The 17020-nt window shown below is 41.5% G+C and overlaps 1 long non-coding RNA gene and 1 other non-coding gene across 2 annotated transcripts in view; both read left to right on the top strand.

The window, feature by feature from the left end:
• The window catches only part of LOC126145889 (uncharacterized), a 1192902-nt gene that overhangs the window by 503135 nt on the left and 672747 nt on the right, over positions 1-17020 (top strand). The window lies entirely within an intron of this gene.
• On the top strand, positions 2522-2593 carry Trnap-cgg (transfer RNA proline (anticodon CGG)). The gene has a single exon. It is a non-coding gene; the product is annotated as a tRNA-Pro (tRNA).

Raw genomic sequence — 17020 nt, 5'->3', positions numbered from 1 at the left:
CCTTGCCCCCCCCCCCCCCCCCTCAGCCCCCCACCTTTCCTTCCTCGTATTCCACAGTAAAATTAAGTTTTGGATGGATGCTGTTAAAGCTTGCTACCATATGATTCGATTCTTCCCGATCACCTCTAAACAACAAAATCGTGTCGTCAACATACCTAATATAATAAATACGCTTGATATTTAAGTCACGGAACATTTTAAAAAATCTGCACTCTACTTCTGTAACAAAACAGTCAGCAACGGTCGCAGTTAGTGGGCTTCCCATGGCCAATCCATCGTTTGGTGGCATATCTTTGTACAAAATTTGGGAAATACGGAAGCGTCCGATCCAACCCGTCGGCTTTGACCCATGACGTCACAAATATGGCGGAAACGACCATAAACGACAATTCCAATATGGCGGATATAAAAACATTGCATACGTATCACAAAGACGAAAACACATAGAAAAACACACACAAAGTTTTCACAAGAACAATCTGCTAACATTGATAGCAAACAAAGATAATAATAAACAAGTGGTACTCAGGGCCAGGAAGGGGGGGGCTGCGCCCCCCCCCCCCTGACCCCCCCACCCCCCGCCAAAAAAAAACTCCCAACCTAACCTCGTATTCAGGGCTTCAGGGCTACGCTACAGATCAATGTGTAGGTCAATCAAAAGATAAAAAAAAGGAACAAATAAAAAAAAGAAAAAAACAATATTGATTCATTAGACATAACGAGTAGCGACAAAACATATAGACCATAAAGATTGAACAATGTAATGGCAAACTGATAAAAGCCTCATAGACGACGTTAAAACAAAAAGTACAGTAAAAAGGTAAACTATATATTACACGCCCTAAAACTCCTACTAAGGTAACGTCAACGAGGTAACATCTACAAACACGCCACACTCACAAACCAAACTCCGCGCCGTAATGACGTCACACACCACACCACCCTTACGTCACGGGTCAAAGCCGACGCGTGAGATCGGATGTTTCTGTTGACCCCAAATTTGAAGTACTGGATGTTGATCCTAGTTCCAGAAGTTTAATAAGCTCTGTATTTTTACCGATTTCCAGCGTCTTCTGTCTTAACAAGTTTGATTTTATAGTGCTGATGACCTCGATGTAACGCTCTTATTGCGACTACACTTGCTTAAAGATTCATGGTCAGATCGATGTTTGATAGTGGTATAAAGTCTATAACGGTAAAATGTAAACTTGGCTAAACACATTTGCGATTCTGCTTTAATCTTTTATTACAGTGGGTACTATTTTGTGTAATTTATTATGTCTAAATTTTATGCTATTTTTAGATATGTTACACTGTGATATCTTTAAGAAAATAATAATAATAATAATAATAATAATAATAATAATAATAATAATAAATTAAATAAAATAACCTCTGTACATAGAGGGCAGTCCAGTCGCTGCTGTCCGCAATTTACATCTACTTAAAGACCAACATAATCTTTCATTTAATGTTTGACGCATCTACTTTGGGAAGGAAGAGTGCTAGAGAGTGACGACTGCGTGCCAGTAGTAAGGGGCTATCTACACATTTTAAAGTTCACTATATGCCGTGCTTCTGCTGTCATAAAGGTTTGTAAATTGCTCTTGCACTACTGTGCTGACAATGTAATTGTATTTTTTTTATCATGGAATGGCCTGAGGATAGTACTGTGTACCGAAACTGCTAGGAAAAATAAGTAAATTATGTCTGTAGGCACAAATATATATTTCCTCAGTACTGTAATGCTCGCAGTTCCACCGGCAATATGTCGGGAATATATAATATTCCGACTACATGGAAATGTAAGCTTTACGTAGCAGCAACTGTACTGTTTCGGCGTCGGATAAGGTTGAACACCGCGACCTTGACAGCACAAATGCGAGAAAGCGTACCTTTATTTATTAATCTAAGATACAAGGCTTAAAGATGCGTTACGGTACTACAATCACTATACAACAATATAACTTATTCATGAAACATCCAATTAAGAGACGATATTGGTAAACTGTTCATCGAAGTAAACATTGAACTGTCGATATTCCACTCATCTATCAAACTAAAGCTAAAACATAATTTTTCGTCGTCCCACCTTTCGTGGCAACAAGTGTATTCATACATAGATCATAGTATTCAGTAAGAGCAATATATTGTAGAAACGACAGATTGACACAATGACAAATATTATTCAAGAAATATGTCCAATGTGTACCACCTAACGTGAATAACTGTTCCTACATGCAGGACTTGATAAAGCAACGTAATGAAGAAATATTTGTTAGCACCTGATATAAATATTGACCGTTAGCAGGCACAACAGTAGAAGCGGCATCACCTGTGCAGCTGTGAATGGCTCGTACTGCCACGTCAGCCGGGTGCCGCAACTCCGAACGCCGGCGCACAGGCAACCCGCAATACATATCGTCTACGTATTCCTATTCAATGTGTAAGCACTTCACTACGGTGAAATATTCACTGCACTTCTCCCACTTCTACCTTGTACTGGAGATATCATTAGTGTGGCTCGTTGGTCTAGGGGTATGATTCTCGCTTCGGGTGCGAGAGGTCCCGGGTTCAAATCCCGGACGAGCCCACCATTTTTATCTTACCATAATCATACCTCTAAATCAAATCATTTATGTGATTGAGAATTCCTATGATAACGTTGAGTAATTTGCAAATATTATTAAATTTTGGAATTCCAACGTGAATTGAATATGTGCTTTTACCTTCCAACTGTCCCAATTAGTCTGATCAGAGTGCAATGAAATACGTTATGTAGTAAAATAAAGTAAATGCCAGCTAAGGTATATACGTGTTTAACGTAACATATCTGAAAAGCCAAGATGTAGTTTCAGTATATGCCATAAATCAAGGTAGATGTTCTGACAGCTTTCTACATTAAAGGCACCAACAGAAACAATAAAAATTTCGGAGTGAAAGGAAAACAAATTAGGAATTTCTGACGATGTACGAAGGGCAGTTACATAGTTTTCAAAGACCTCGAGCTGTATATAGCGAGTGAAATGTTTCATGCTGTGCCATTGACAAGACTGCTATGTGAAACAGAACTTATACATTACGATGAGATCATTAGATGAAGTTTCCAATTAGATTAAAAACTATGAAATTAGATTATTCGCCCGAAAAATTGAGATATTAACATTTCTAGTTTCCGTGGACGCACGGAAATAGGCTAAACTTGCTATGGTGACGTTAGACAGCGAAAGAGCGACACGCACACTCAGAGAGAGAAGCTAGTATGGGAGATGGATAACTGAGTGATGAAAGGTGTATTAGTTGAAGCGACACTGTTAATGATGCTGAGGGAGAGGAAATGGACTTCGAAACTCGTTATTGCCTACGTACGTGAGCGGGGTAATTGCCATAGAGGACAGTAACGGACATCATAAATACGGCCTTCGTAGACATGCATTGCAGTATCCTTTAAGAAAACACGTAATTTTCCTGTATGCTGTAAATGGGCGCTCTAGGAACTTTGTAATTTTGAATATCACGGAGAAGGTACGTTTCTGTAGTTTTTGTTCGCGATGATTCGATGAAATCTTCCTGTAAAGTGCACCACGTTTCAGCCGATTTTTGCAACTCAGCGTTTCGAAAATTCACATGGGAACGAAAGTTGACATCTGTCACAGAGGTTGCCCAGAAATACGTAACCAACTAAACAATGGCTACCATTAAAGACAACTGTTTTAGACAAGGATACGAATAAAACTCCCGCTTCGGCACACAGAGATTGTATGTTAAGATACACGCTTACAAGGTGCAAGACTGTTTCAAAAGAACTCCAAGGCACAAGTTTTGGAAAGCACACAATTATGTCACGTTAGAAAAGTAGACCAAGAATTCGTTCTTTTTTCAATGTTTGCTCATCCAGAAGTTACTTTGGCGTTTGAATACACTTTTTCTTTTTAAAGAAACACATCACAATAGGCTGCACTATCACGTCACAATATAGTGCTATTCAAAGCTACATAGTTTCTCTCTAGTATCCTATGACTACAATATCAGCAAGTCAGAAGTGGAATCAGTAGTAGGATAAGCAGGAGGCAGCAATCAATCCATTGTCATGTTACTAGAAAAATAGGCAGTCTACGTATTAAACGTCGAAATCGAACGAAAAGTGAATTTTTTTTTGACTCCCTCAGTTGTAAAATACGTAGAATCAAAATATTGTATTATATATGCAAATAAAAGAAAACGTAGTCCATCCACCGTTTGTTGTTTTTCCCGAAAAGTGGTAAGTGCTTGACTAGTACAAAAGATCACCAGTATTCTCCTACAGATACTATTTTCTTTCAAACTCTGCTCAAAAATCATGTGGTAATCGGGGATCATCCCACTATTTGTAAATTACAAATAGGCAGTGCAAAAGAGTGAAAAGTGAGGTAGAAGAATGTATTTTCGTGTTAATTTGTCCGTTCTCAATGGCTACAAGCAGATAAATGCAAATTCGACACAGGAAGCTCATCAGCTGCTTTCTATTTTTGTTGTAAACTGTGAATGAACTGTAAAGTCTATTCCCTATATTACATCTACATCTACATGATTACTCTGCAATTCACATTTAAGTGCTTGGCAGAGGGTTCATCGAACCACAATCATACTGTCTCTACCATTCCACTCCCGAACAGCGGGCGGGAAAAACGAACACCTAAACCTTTCTGTTCGAGCTCTGATTCCTCTTATTTTATTTTGATGATCATTCCTACCTATGTAGGTTGGGCTCAACAAAATCTTTTCGCATTCGGAAGAGAAAGTTGGTGACTGAAATTTCGTAAATAGATCTCGCCGCGACGAAAAACGTCTTTGCTTTAATGACTTCCATCCCAACCCGCGTATCATATCTGCCACACACTCTCCCCTGTTACGTGATAATACAAAACGAGCTGCCCTTTTTTTTGCACCCTTTCGATGTCCTCTGTCAATCCGACCTGGTAAGGATCCCACACCGCGCAGCAATATTCTAACAGAGGACGAACGAGTGTAGTGTAAGCTGTCTCTTTAGTGGACTTGTTGCATCTTCTAAATGTCCTGCCAATGAAACGCAGCCTTTGGCTCGCCTTCCCCACAATATTATCTATGTGGTCTTTCCAACTGAAGTTGTTCGTAATTTTAACACCCAGGTACTTAGTTTAATTGACAGCCTTGAGAATTGTACTATTTATCGAGTAATCGAATTCCAACGGATTTCTTTTGGAACTCATGTGGATCACCTCACACTTTTCGTTATTTAGCGTCAACTGCCACCTGCTACACCATACAGCAATCTTTTCTAAATCGCTTTGCAACTGATACTAGTCTTCGGATGACCTTACTAGACGTCACAGATTCGTTGTGACTCTTGCGGTTTTTAATCTTTTAAAGCAAACGGAGCATTGTATGTCGGAAGACGACAGTGAGAAACTACCATGTAGACCAGATAGAGCAGGTCTTGCACACTGCATGTACGCATGTATCATCTAATAGGCCACACCATATGGTAACAGGTACATTATTACCTCAGCAATGCAATACCAATTCTTACACCATGTGTTTGTTGCCCGTTATTAAGATAGCGCTGATCGTTTTTCTCCTTCTCGATAATAACGCAATATTTCAAAGAAATTTAAATATTACAAATAAAAACACTCGTTCTTTAAAAATTTTGATTTAAAAGTGAGGAATTTTAACACTGCTGCAATGACTGATACGTTTATTACAGGGTTATTAGTAAAAATTCAAAACACCTATTATAATCGAGAGCGGAGAAATACCGAAAAATGCCGGATATTCAGAACTAAAATACCTGTATCTGTTTTAGCCGGTTTGTTTTTCCCAGCCCCACCATAAAGTGGTATAGATGACGATCTATGTCAGAACTTACGACAGCATGCAACGCCGCTGTTGGCTCAAGTGTTTCGTTGCGCAACATGGCGTCCAGCAGCAGACAACCCCTACGTGCTCCCATGTCGACCCAACGACACCGTCAATTACGAATTAAATGGGCACGGGGTCATCGAGACTAGACCGCGAATCAGTGGGAACATGCCGCCTACTCGGATGAATCGCAATTCTTATTGCCCAGTGCGGATGGTTGTGTCGCGATACGCCGTGATCCAGACGAACTGTTTCTCGAAGCATGCACCACGCCCCGCATGCAGTCAGTATTAGGCTACGGGAACAACACGTGGAGTTCCATGGGAACTGGGGTGGTAATCGAAGTCATCTTCACCGCTGTAGATTCCGTGAGCCGATTGTGGACCACCTGCGCCCCTTAACGCTTGATGTTTCCTCCGACGGTGGTAACATCTTCCAGTTCGATAAATGTCTGTTTCCCAGGGCCAGCACCGTGCTGCAGATTTTTCTGAAGTACCGGAGTGCAGTCAGGTAGTTGTCCTTCAAATTCGCCTGATCTGTATCCGATGCCGCGCATCAGAGTTATCTATGGGACACCAACTCGGTAACCACTAAGTATTGGGCAGTAATCTGCAGGAATTTCATGTCAGGTGAGTTGATATCTGTGCCACGTACCTCCAGAAACCTGCTTAGGACGTACCGGATCTGTGCCGCCCAGAACAGTTGTACTGCGTTCGTTACCAGAACAGATGCTGTATTGAAGGCGGTGGAACTGATTTGACATCAGTATAGTGTATAAACTTTCTGTGAGTAAACTCCACTAACGTACATATTCATATAAAATGAACATTCATACTAATTAAGTACTATTGTAGAGCTATTTGCTGAGCAGAGATGTAATGAACGTTGGAAATGCACTGTTATAAACGCTCCATACTGTATTTATTCTTTGTCTTTATTCCACGGCTAACTCTTTATATATCCGTGTCAGTTTGGTCTTGTTTTTGGTTGACGTAAGTTCAGATTGCGTTCTATCTGGAGAGAGAATGAATTCTGAGGTAAGTTGTGCATTAAAGCGTGGAAAGAAGTTCTCAGGAGGAGAATGAAGAATTGTGCAATGCTGTCTATGGAATTATTCGGATGCAAGAATTGAAAAAAAAAACCATAAATATCTTTATCGCTTCATTGCTGGCGAGACTAAATTTCAGTTCTACGCCTATTCATTTCACTAATTAGTCACAAAGGTTCCAGATCCGTGCCACGGGTGTGACAGGGAGTCGCCAGTTCGCCAGACGAGCCTGCAGTAAACCGACAATTGTATTTAACTAGGCCGCTACGAATCGACGACTTCCATATCGGGACACGCCTTGCACCGAGTGTAATCCGCCGACCGTAACTAATTTTTAATTTTTTTTAATTTTAGGAACATTGAGAGAAGGAACCTTCATTTACAGTATTTATATATTTCAAATTGGCAAAATAAGTGTAAGAGTAGTGCAAGTAGAATATTTTTGTTGGTCGGAAATGATCTAAGGCGATAAAGCGAAAGCTTATCGACAACGAGAGCCGGATGTGTATCCATTTGACCTGCGTCTTTACAGTTAATACCTGTTACGCTCAGAGCACACATACTAATGACATTTGCTGAAGATAATAGTTGCTGCTGAACAGTTAATACTGGACACACTTTAGATTCCTGTCAACAGGATAAAGCTTGACTACTAAATTACGTACACTAAATGTACCGTAATGTTATTAATTTGTTGAGATAATAAGTCAGTAAAAACATAGTCACAGAACCACTTGATAAAAGAAAAATAGATGGGAAAAGACGACTCAGAATTTGGTACACAGAAATTAAAGAAGCCATTAAAGAAAAACATTTCGCTTGTTTGAAATTTTTACAGACAGAAAATCAGAGATTTGGGAAGCACACAGAATAAAAAGGAACACTGAGAGACACACAGTGCGCAAAGCACATAAAGAGACGGTAGGCAATAACGTGCATACAAAGCCATGAAAGCCCCGAACAAGAAAGAGGAAGAAATTACTCCAGTAAATTTATTCTATGAATAATGGATTAATCTTTATATAGACTTACTGGGTGTTATGTGATGTCCTTAGGTTAGTTAGGTTTAAGTAGTTCTAAGTTCTAGGGGACTGATGACCATAGATGTTAAGTCCCATAGTGCTCAGAGCCATTTTTTATATAGACTTACGTTGTACACAAAAGACTGAAGATTATACGACTTTCTTTAGTGTAAGTGCGATAAAGCAATACTGTATATACAAATACTACGAATAGGGCTATAACAGGCCTTGAAAGGCGCAAAGAATAGGATGGAATAAATGCCGAGCTAATTAAGTATGGAGGATTACCACTAGATAAAAGACTTCCATAATTAATAAATGAATGTTGGAGGAACAGTAAGATAATAGACCTTTGGAACACAGCACAAATAATCTTCTCTTCAAGAAAGGGAAATGTCATGTACAGACATTCAGTTCATAATTACGAATATTATAGAAGAACGCAAAGAATTCGATGTAGGAACTCGTATAGCCCTTACAGACCCAGAGAAAGCTTTTGACCGTGTGAGCGTTGATAGTTGATGGAAGATTGTCCTCATGTGGACATCCTTATCACCTAATAGAGATAGTGAAAAGTTTTTACAAAAATACATGAATTGTAATAAATACAGGCAGGAATGATTTAAAGGAAGAATGTATTCACCAGAGCGTAAGACAAGGGTGAGAACTACCACTTACACTTTTTAATATTTACGTTGACTTCATGGAAATGTAAAGTAAACAAAGGAATAAAGATACCGAATAAAGAATACCTGAATATGCTTCTCTTTGGTGATAATATTATTATTCAAACACACGCAAATGACCCGCAAAGATCGTTATGCCACTTGACCGAAATATGCAAGAAATAAAACTTCAAATTTTCGAATAATGACACAAAAATAAAAGCATTTCGAGGAAGATATCCATTGAGATCAAAACGTTTTTCAGATAATTCAACTTTAGCAAATTTATTATGTAGGCTGTACTTAATTTTGACTTTAAATCTGATACTAAAAGTACGCAAATTCCAAGCAGTTTGTGATACCATTAGCAGAACATTGGACCATAAAGTACAAAAAGAGACCATCATAAAGTGATGGCAGTTGTTGTGTTGTCCTATTGAAGCAAAAAGCTTGGTTACCACAAAAGAAACAAAGTAAAATTCCAACAACAGAGCTGGAAACAATAAAATAAAATTCGAACCATAGAGATGCAGATACCTGCAAAAGAAGAGACATGATTAGAAATGGAGATACTTGAACGGAATTAAATATTTTCGACATGAATGAAAAAATCAAAACTATCGTGAAAATTGAAGACATCTCGTGAGAATGCCACGTCACATAATTCCACAAAGATCCTTTGTTATAAGTGTAATGGGAAAAGAGATTTTAATAGTTCTCGGAAAAGATGAGAATGATTTTTTGGGGTGTTCGGTCCAGGCAATAGCGTAATTGTTGAGGAGGAGGAGTAGAAGAAGAAGAAGAAGAAGAAGAAGAAGATGAAGATGAAACAGCACGACAGTAAGACATGTGGTACTGTCATGTGCACTGTATTAGTAATGAAATCTATGGACCACATGATTCTTTTTCATAATGTCAGACGGCATGATCACACTTTTATTTTAACAGGTCTTGTAGATCAGTAATTGTGAACTAAGCAGCTTAGTCGGACAGGACCGCGCCACTACGTCCGAACTGTTCGCTTACCGGACGAACTTCGGCACGGCCGTCGCTGAGTGGCTATCGTTTTATGGCCGTCCCTCCACAATTGTGCATTTGCGACCCACGGTTGTCTGGAAAGTTTTGCTCTATTCGACGACCCTTGCTCTGTTCTGACCTTATTACCAGATTGTTTTCCTCCAAGCTGTATAGTGTTTGCTGAGATCTGAGAGCCGCGCGGGATTAGCCTAGCGGTCTATGGCGCTGCAGTCGTGGACTGTGCGGCTGGTCCCGGCGGAGGTTCGAGTCCTCCTTCGGGCATGGGTGTGTGCGTTTGTCCTTAGGTTAATTTAAGTTAAGTAGTGTGTAAGCTTAGGGGCTGATGACCTTAGCAGTTAAGTCCCACAAGAGTCACACACATTTGAATTTTTTTTTTAGATCTGAGATGAGAGATGTACAATTACCGAGAAAGTGACGAAAAAATTATTTTACTATGAAGTGTATGTCAGAAATCAAAATCAGTAAAATCAATTTTGTCTTTGTGCCAGTGCCACTACTTTCGTTATAAAAAAGCTGTGTCGTCACATTTTCGGAAAGTTCAGGCTTTGCCCACATACGGTGACTCGATAACAATTACACCGAGTTGTAAGAAACTGTTTACTACACAGTGTAATATCGGTTGCTTTGGGGGCTAAGGTCCGCAACAAAATTATGAAGACCCTTAGCCGCACCGCACTGCTAACTACACTACTGGAAATTGAAATAAGAACACCGTGAATTCATTGTCCCAGGAAGGGGAAACTTTATTGACACATTCCTGGGGTCAGATACATCACATGATCACACTGGCAGAACCACAGGCACATAGACACAGGCAACAGAGCATGCACAATGTCGGCACTAGTACAGTGTATATCCACCTTTCGCAGCAATGCAGGCGGCTATTCTCCCATGGAGACGATCGTAGAGATGCTGGATGTAGTCCTGTGGAACGGCTTGCCATGCCATTTCCACCTGGCGCCTCAGTTGGACCAGCGTTCGTGCTGGACGTGCAGACCGCGTGAGACGACGCTTCATCCAGTCCCAAACATGCTCAATGGGGGACAGATCCGGAGATCTTGCTGGTCAGGGTAGTTGACTTACACCTTCTAGAGCACGTTGGGTGGCACGGGATACATGCGGACGTGCATTGTCCTGTTGGAACAGCAAGTTCCCTTGCCGGTCTAGGAATGGTAGAACGATGGGTTCGATGACGGTTTGGATGTACCGTGCACTATTCAGTGTCCCCTCGACGATCACCAGTGGTGTACGGCCAGTGTAGGAGATCGCTCCCCACACCATGATGCCGGGTGTTGGTCCTGTGTGCCTCGGTCGTATGCAGTCCTGATTGTGGCGCTCACCTGCACGGCGCCAAGCACGCATACGACCATCATTGGCACCAAGGCAGAAGCGACTCTCATCGCTGAAGACGACACGTCTCCATTCGTCCCTCCATTCACGCCTGTCGCGACACCACTGGAGGCGGGCTGCACGATGTTGGGGCGTGAGCGGAAGACGGCCTAACGGTGTGCGGGACCGTAGCCCAGCTTCATGGAGACGGTTGCGAATGGTCCTCGCCGATACCCCAGGAGCAACAGCGTCCCTAATTTGCTGGGAAGTGGCGGTGCGGTCCCCTACGGCACTGCGTAGGATCCTACGGTCTTGGCGTGCATCCGTGCGTCGCTGCGGTCCGGTCCCAGGTCGACGGGCACGTGCACCTTCCGCCGACCACTGGCGACAACATCGATGTACTGTGGAGACCTCACGCCCCACGTGTTGAGCAATTCGGCGGTACGTCAACCCGGCCTCCCGCATGCCCACTATACGCCCTCGCTCAAAGTCCGTCAACTGCACATACGGTTCACGTCCACGCTGTCGCGGCATGCTACCAGTGTTAAAGACTGCGATGGAGCTCCGTATGCCACGGCAAACTGGCTGACACTGACGGCGGCGGTGCACAAATGCTGCGCAGCTAGCGCCATTCGACGGCCAACACCGCGGTTCCTGGTGTGTCCGCTGTGCCGTGCGTGTGATCAGTGCTTGTACAGCCCTCTCGCAGTGTCCGGAGCAAGTATGGTGGGTCTGACACACCGGTGTCAATGTGTTCTTTTTTCCATTTCCAGGAGTGTAGTTGCCAACTGGAACTGCAAACATTTGGGGTGTACGCATACTGTTTTATTAGTGGAACGTACTGGCAGTTAGTTGACAGAGAGTTACAGGCGGACATTCGCAGCAGCACTGGTTTACGAACTTGCACCGGGTCTGTGATGAGACGATACCTACCTTGAATCTCGTACAGGTTCTTGTAATACAGTTACAGCATTGCTATACATCTCGTACGTAGTTTTTCCACAGAATACCGTTTATTTCTTCTTTTTCACCTACTCGTTCTCCATTTAATGTAATTTCAAAAACATTATGAAGTTTTACCAGCCTTTCTGCCGCGATTCTAGTCCGACCTGAGTCACACATACATAAATTATTCTAGGTTACAAGTAAATGTATCGGTCGGTTGCATTTGCTAACAACAGAAATGGCTGTTGACGCAACAAGATGTTGCACCGGCGATAATGAGTAATATTCTCGCGAGGCCCATCGAATGTTCGTGTGCTCAGGAAGGAAGGCGAACTTTCTCGGCCCGACGAAGGAAAGACTGTAATTAGTGGGCTGCTGTATTAAGAACTGATCTAGTAGTGTAAGTAGTTAGAATGAGCACTGATTTATTGATAGCTAATCTTATTATACGAATGTTTGAGACCTAGCAATTAATTTTGTGTTACTGTGTGATCACAAAGTAAGAAAAAAAATAATCAACAGTGCACACTAAAGGAAAAATCGTGCTATGTAAACTGACGTGCATAAATTGTGTAATCGAACATCTAACAGTGTGTAATCATTTTTAAAAGCCTCTTAAAATTATCAAGTGTAAATGTGGTCAGCTTGTAGTTAAACCCAGTGTCATTTAATGCACAGATAGCACCGCACGAAGTAACTGAATAATGATGTAATACAAGAAATAAATCTGCTCGTACTATTCGAAAATCTGAACGCATCTCTACCATGTTCTGCATAAATTATTGCATGAAAACGTCGATGTACGCAATGCAAGAGTCTGCCGTAGCGAATATCCATCCTGGAGTCGTCGACGAAACTTAGCTTGCACAATTTGAAAATTAGACAAGGGGAGACCGGAATCTTTATTACTAATCCGAGAGAGAAATTGCACGTGACCGAATTATTTTATTACCTGGAACGTAGATGATCACTGAACTGACAAAGGCGAATATTAGCAACAAGTGTGTCCAAGATGGCAGTAAATATACACCATGTGGGCCTTACAACACCCGGGAAGAAGAATCGAGTTTGTTTTCTATACCCATTTTCAAATAATGTACTGGGTGCCAGAAGTCAGGGTACACACTCTGTTACGTCAAAAACCATACAGAAATGGGGACACCTAAATACTCGGTAAGGTACGGATGAGGTGGTCTATCTTTTACGGTATGTACCGACATGGGCGCCATCTTGAAAAATGCCATTTTGAAATCTGTATTTTTTTTTTATGGAAATGGGTGGTGTGATGTATTTAGTAACACCATGGCTTTCTGACAAGTTCATTCCTGAAACAAATTCGAAGTAGCAGTAACGGTTAAAAAGTTACAATGTGTTCAACATGGTGTCCCTCTTGGTCAACGCACATTTGAAGGCGCTTAATCCAATCGCCATGCACTCGCAGAGGGGTTTCTGCAGAAATCCTGGCACACGCTTCTTCATTGCGTTCCCGGATATTTTGTGTGTGTCTTATTTTCTTTGCATTTATGTGTTTCTTTAAATGACTCCAAAAATAAAAGTCAAGTGGGGTGAGATCAGGTGATCTGAGCGGCCATTCCACGGTACTGTGTCGGTTAATCCAGTGACCAGGAAATTGACCATATAACCACTGACGAACAACTGCTCCATAGTGCGTTGCGGCCCCAAGCTGCTTAAAGTAAGAGCGAAAGCTGTCATCTTCATTCAGAACTAAGGGAAACACCACCCTTGAAGCATTTCCAGGTAGAGTTGAGCATTTAGGTTCTGGTCAATCAAACCCGGCCCAGCTACACGGGTACCCCAATTCTACACCACACCATAACCTATAGGTCACCAACTACCTCGGTAGGTTCCATCCAGTATGGATTCTGGTCATTCCAGTATTTGTGGTTGTGATAGTTAACTTCACCACTGATAAAGTTTGACTCATCACTGAACAAGATACCTTGTGCATGAGAGGAATCTTAGTGAACAGCATACGTATACCTGGGTCTCCTCTGCTAGGGGCTGGAGTAGCTTAATCTTGAATGGACGCCATTGATAAGCACGAAGGATTCATACGTTCGATGAGTGGCTGATTCGACATTCTGCTGATAAACGTCGTGTGCTGCGGTGTGGGTTCTTCACGAACGTCTCCAAAACCATTGCCGAGGTTGTGTCGTCAACAGTACCTTTTGCACGACCATTCCGTGCCTTCTCAGCCACATTCCAATTTCTCAGAATTTGGAAATCAAGCATCTGACAATGTTCTGTGAAACTGGAGGTTTTTCTGGGCGCCGATTGTTAAAATCTGCCGTTATGACAGGAAAACTGCGTTCTCCAGACATCAAAATGACCTCAGTTGTCATCTCCTTGGTCAAAGCCGTCTTCAGTTAGCTGCAGCGCCTGCAGCAAACTTTAGAATTATAACTGCTACGTCGAATCTGTTTACAGGAAAGGATTTAGCAGAAAATGCTGATGTTATTTGATACATCATGCAATTCCCTTTCAATAAAAAAAGATTTAGTTTCAAGATGTCCGATTTCAAAATGGCGCTGACGTCCGATACATACGGTAAAAGACAGACCACCTCACCGATACGTTACCGAAATATTTAGGTTTCCCCGTTCCTGCAGGGTTTTTGACATAACATGGCGTGTTGCAACTTCTGACTCACCCTGTATTGTGTTACCTGAAGTGCAAGAGAGAACGACAAAATATGAGTGCTGAGTCCTGTAATCAGCTTCCAGCCTACGACAAGTAATCGATCTACGAGTCTCTGTAGTGATACGTGACTAAATACGAACCACGCTCACAATTCATCACGAATGTAACGCGCAAATAATTTCAGCCGACTGAACTGTGTTAAATGTTGCGTAATATAACCATTGCAAGTAACTGTAACATCTCATCAAACCTGCAACTGTAATCGCCACCTACGAAGTTTCCTGTCACGGCCTTCACGTCCATAACAAAAATGTGATTTCAGCCTCAGCCGGCCCCATGGCCTACTCAACCGCTTAACGCCAGATTGGCTGCACCCGAGCGGAACTCGCCAAAGGTGGAACATTCTGGTACCGCACAGCCCCACAAAGACGTAACTCGAAGACTTTCCATCACCTCTCGATACAGATTGCAGGATTTTTCGGGAAAAGTATGCAAATATTACTCGCGACCTGAAGAAAGCAAAACCATGAATAAAATAAAAGTGCTGTTTAACACACATCATTCAGTGTTAAAAGAAAACACATTTTTCTACGTAAGCATTTGGTCCACAGTTTTTACGCCCAAGAAAGCGACTGTGGAAGGCCTGCAAAAAGACTTTGACTAAATTTCTAACTGGTGCAATGAGTGGCAGTTTCGTTTACGTATTGATAATTATGCATTAGTGCAAATGGTTAGGCGAAACACTCCTGTAATGTTCAAATTCAGTACATATCTGGACATAATGTTGCGAAATGATATGAATCTGAATGCAGCGTTTTTGGTTCGTCAGTGTAAGAGTCATGTATGTGCACCTTTATTCACTCTATGACTTCGCCAGCTAAAGCTTCATTGGGTAAAATCACGGTACCGTAGACAACCGTAAACATTTTTCCGTGAGGGCACTAACCGCCTTCTTTCACAGCGGCATAAATGTATTAACAGTTATGGCGATTACTTCAGAAATAACAAACGCCGACTCACTTCGTTTCTATCTGTCTCGTTTTGATTTCACTGTCACTTACATGAGCTTGTGCTGAAAAGTAATGCCTCCCAATTTTTATGTTAAATCTCTTAAGGTATTTAAAAAAAATAAAACGTACTTTATTAATATTCTACATCTCTAATCTTAACTCTACACTTCTGCAGCCCGCTCCCTCTAGAGGGCTCAGAATTGTAGCACGTAACTAGGTGGTCTGTAACATAACTACATCGCTGCATGAGAAACAGCATGCTGTATTCGAATTTCGAGCTCGAAGAGTTCGTCCACACATGGAGCAGCCTCTCCTTCAGCATGACAATGCCAGACCACATACGAGCGCTGCGACATCTGCAATAATTCGACGTCTTGGATTTATTGTCATCAGTAATCCTCCATACAGTCCTGACTTTCACTCATCCGATTTCAATCTGTTTCCAGAATTTAAAGAATACCTCCGAGCACTTCACCTTGATAGTGATGAAGCGGTGTAATCAAAAGTGTGGTTGTAGTGTCGTCAGCAGAGTCAAACATACTGCAGCAGTATCAAAAAACTGGTCTCTCGTTGGGAGAAACGTGTTCGTCACCAGGTTGACTATGTCGACAAATAAGTACGTAGATATGAAGAATAAAGATGTAGAATCTTAATAACGGTTATTTTATTTGAAAAGCTTTAAGAATTTTCGTGTAAGCAATCGGGTGGACTCCTTTACGAGTGGTGGTTGCTATAACAGAAAAAAAATTGGAAGATGTTACGTTTTCATATCAAATTCGTCTAAACAAAGTATTAGGAAACATGGGTTAACATGTGTATAATGGATCTGATCCAAAGTGAGAGAGAAGTTGGCTCTTAAATTATACAGTCATGCAAAGTTATCTGGACTTTGTAGTGGGTCGAAAGAGGACTGGTTATGCAAAGGATGACGTACCCAAACTATTTAAGAATCACGCTTTCAATAATGAAATCCTCATGTTAGCCGTCCACACTTCCTGAAATCCACAGGAAAAGGGTGGTAATCCAGTTTGAGTTCAGGCTCTGTATCTAATGCAAATAACCGTCCCTCCTTCCCAGTACAGTACTACTTAACTGCACATAACAGAAACTTATTTGATAACTTGGTTTGTCTTCGATCGATTATCATAAGTTTTCAGGTTCTATACGTTAGACTACTGATACATGGCAGAGTAAACCCCTCAGATTATTACTTCACAAGGATATCAAAAATCGTTGTATTAGTTACCCTGTCAACCACTAAAGTCGGTATTATCATCGACCTCCCAGCGAGCAGAATGATGCTGTATCGTGTATTATTTTCTTATTCTTACCTACACCGTTTAGCAGTCCGCTTACTTCCGTGGATTAGCGGTCGAAAAATTTTTTTTCTTCCAACAAATTAGTGCTATCCGTCCAAATTCA

This window comes from Schistocerca cancellata, chromosome 2 (genome assembly GCF_023864275.1).
Source record: "Schistocerca cancellata isolate TAMUIC-IGC-003103 chromosome 2, iqSchCanc2.1, whole genome shotgun sequence".
Taxonomy (NCBI): domain Eukaryota; kingdom Metazoa; phylum Arthropoda; class Insecta; order Orthoptera; family Acrididae; genus Schistocerca; species Schistocerca cancellata.
Note: the sequence above shows the minus strand (reverse complement) of the source record. Positions and strands in the feature narration are given on the sequence as shown.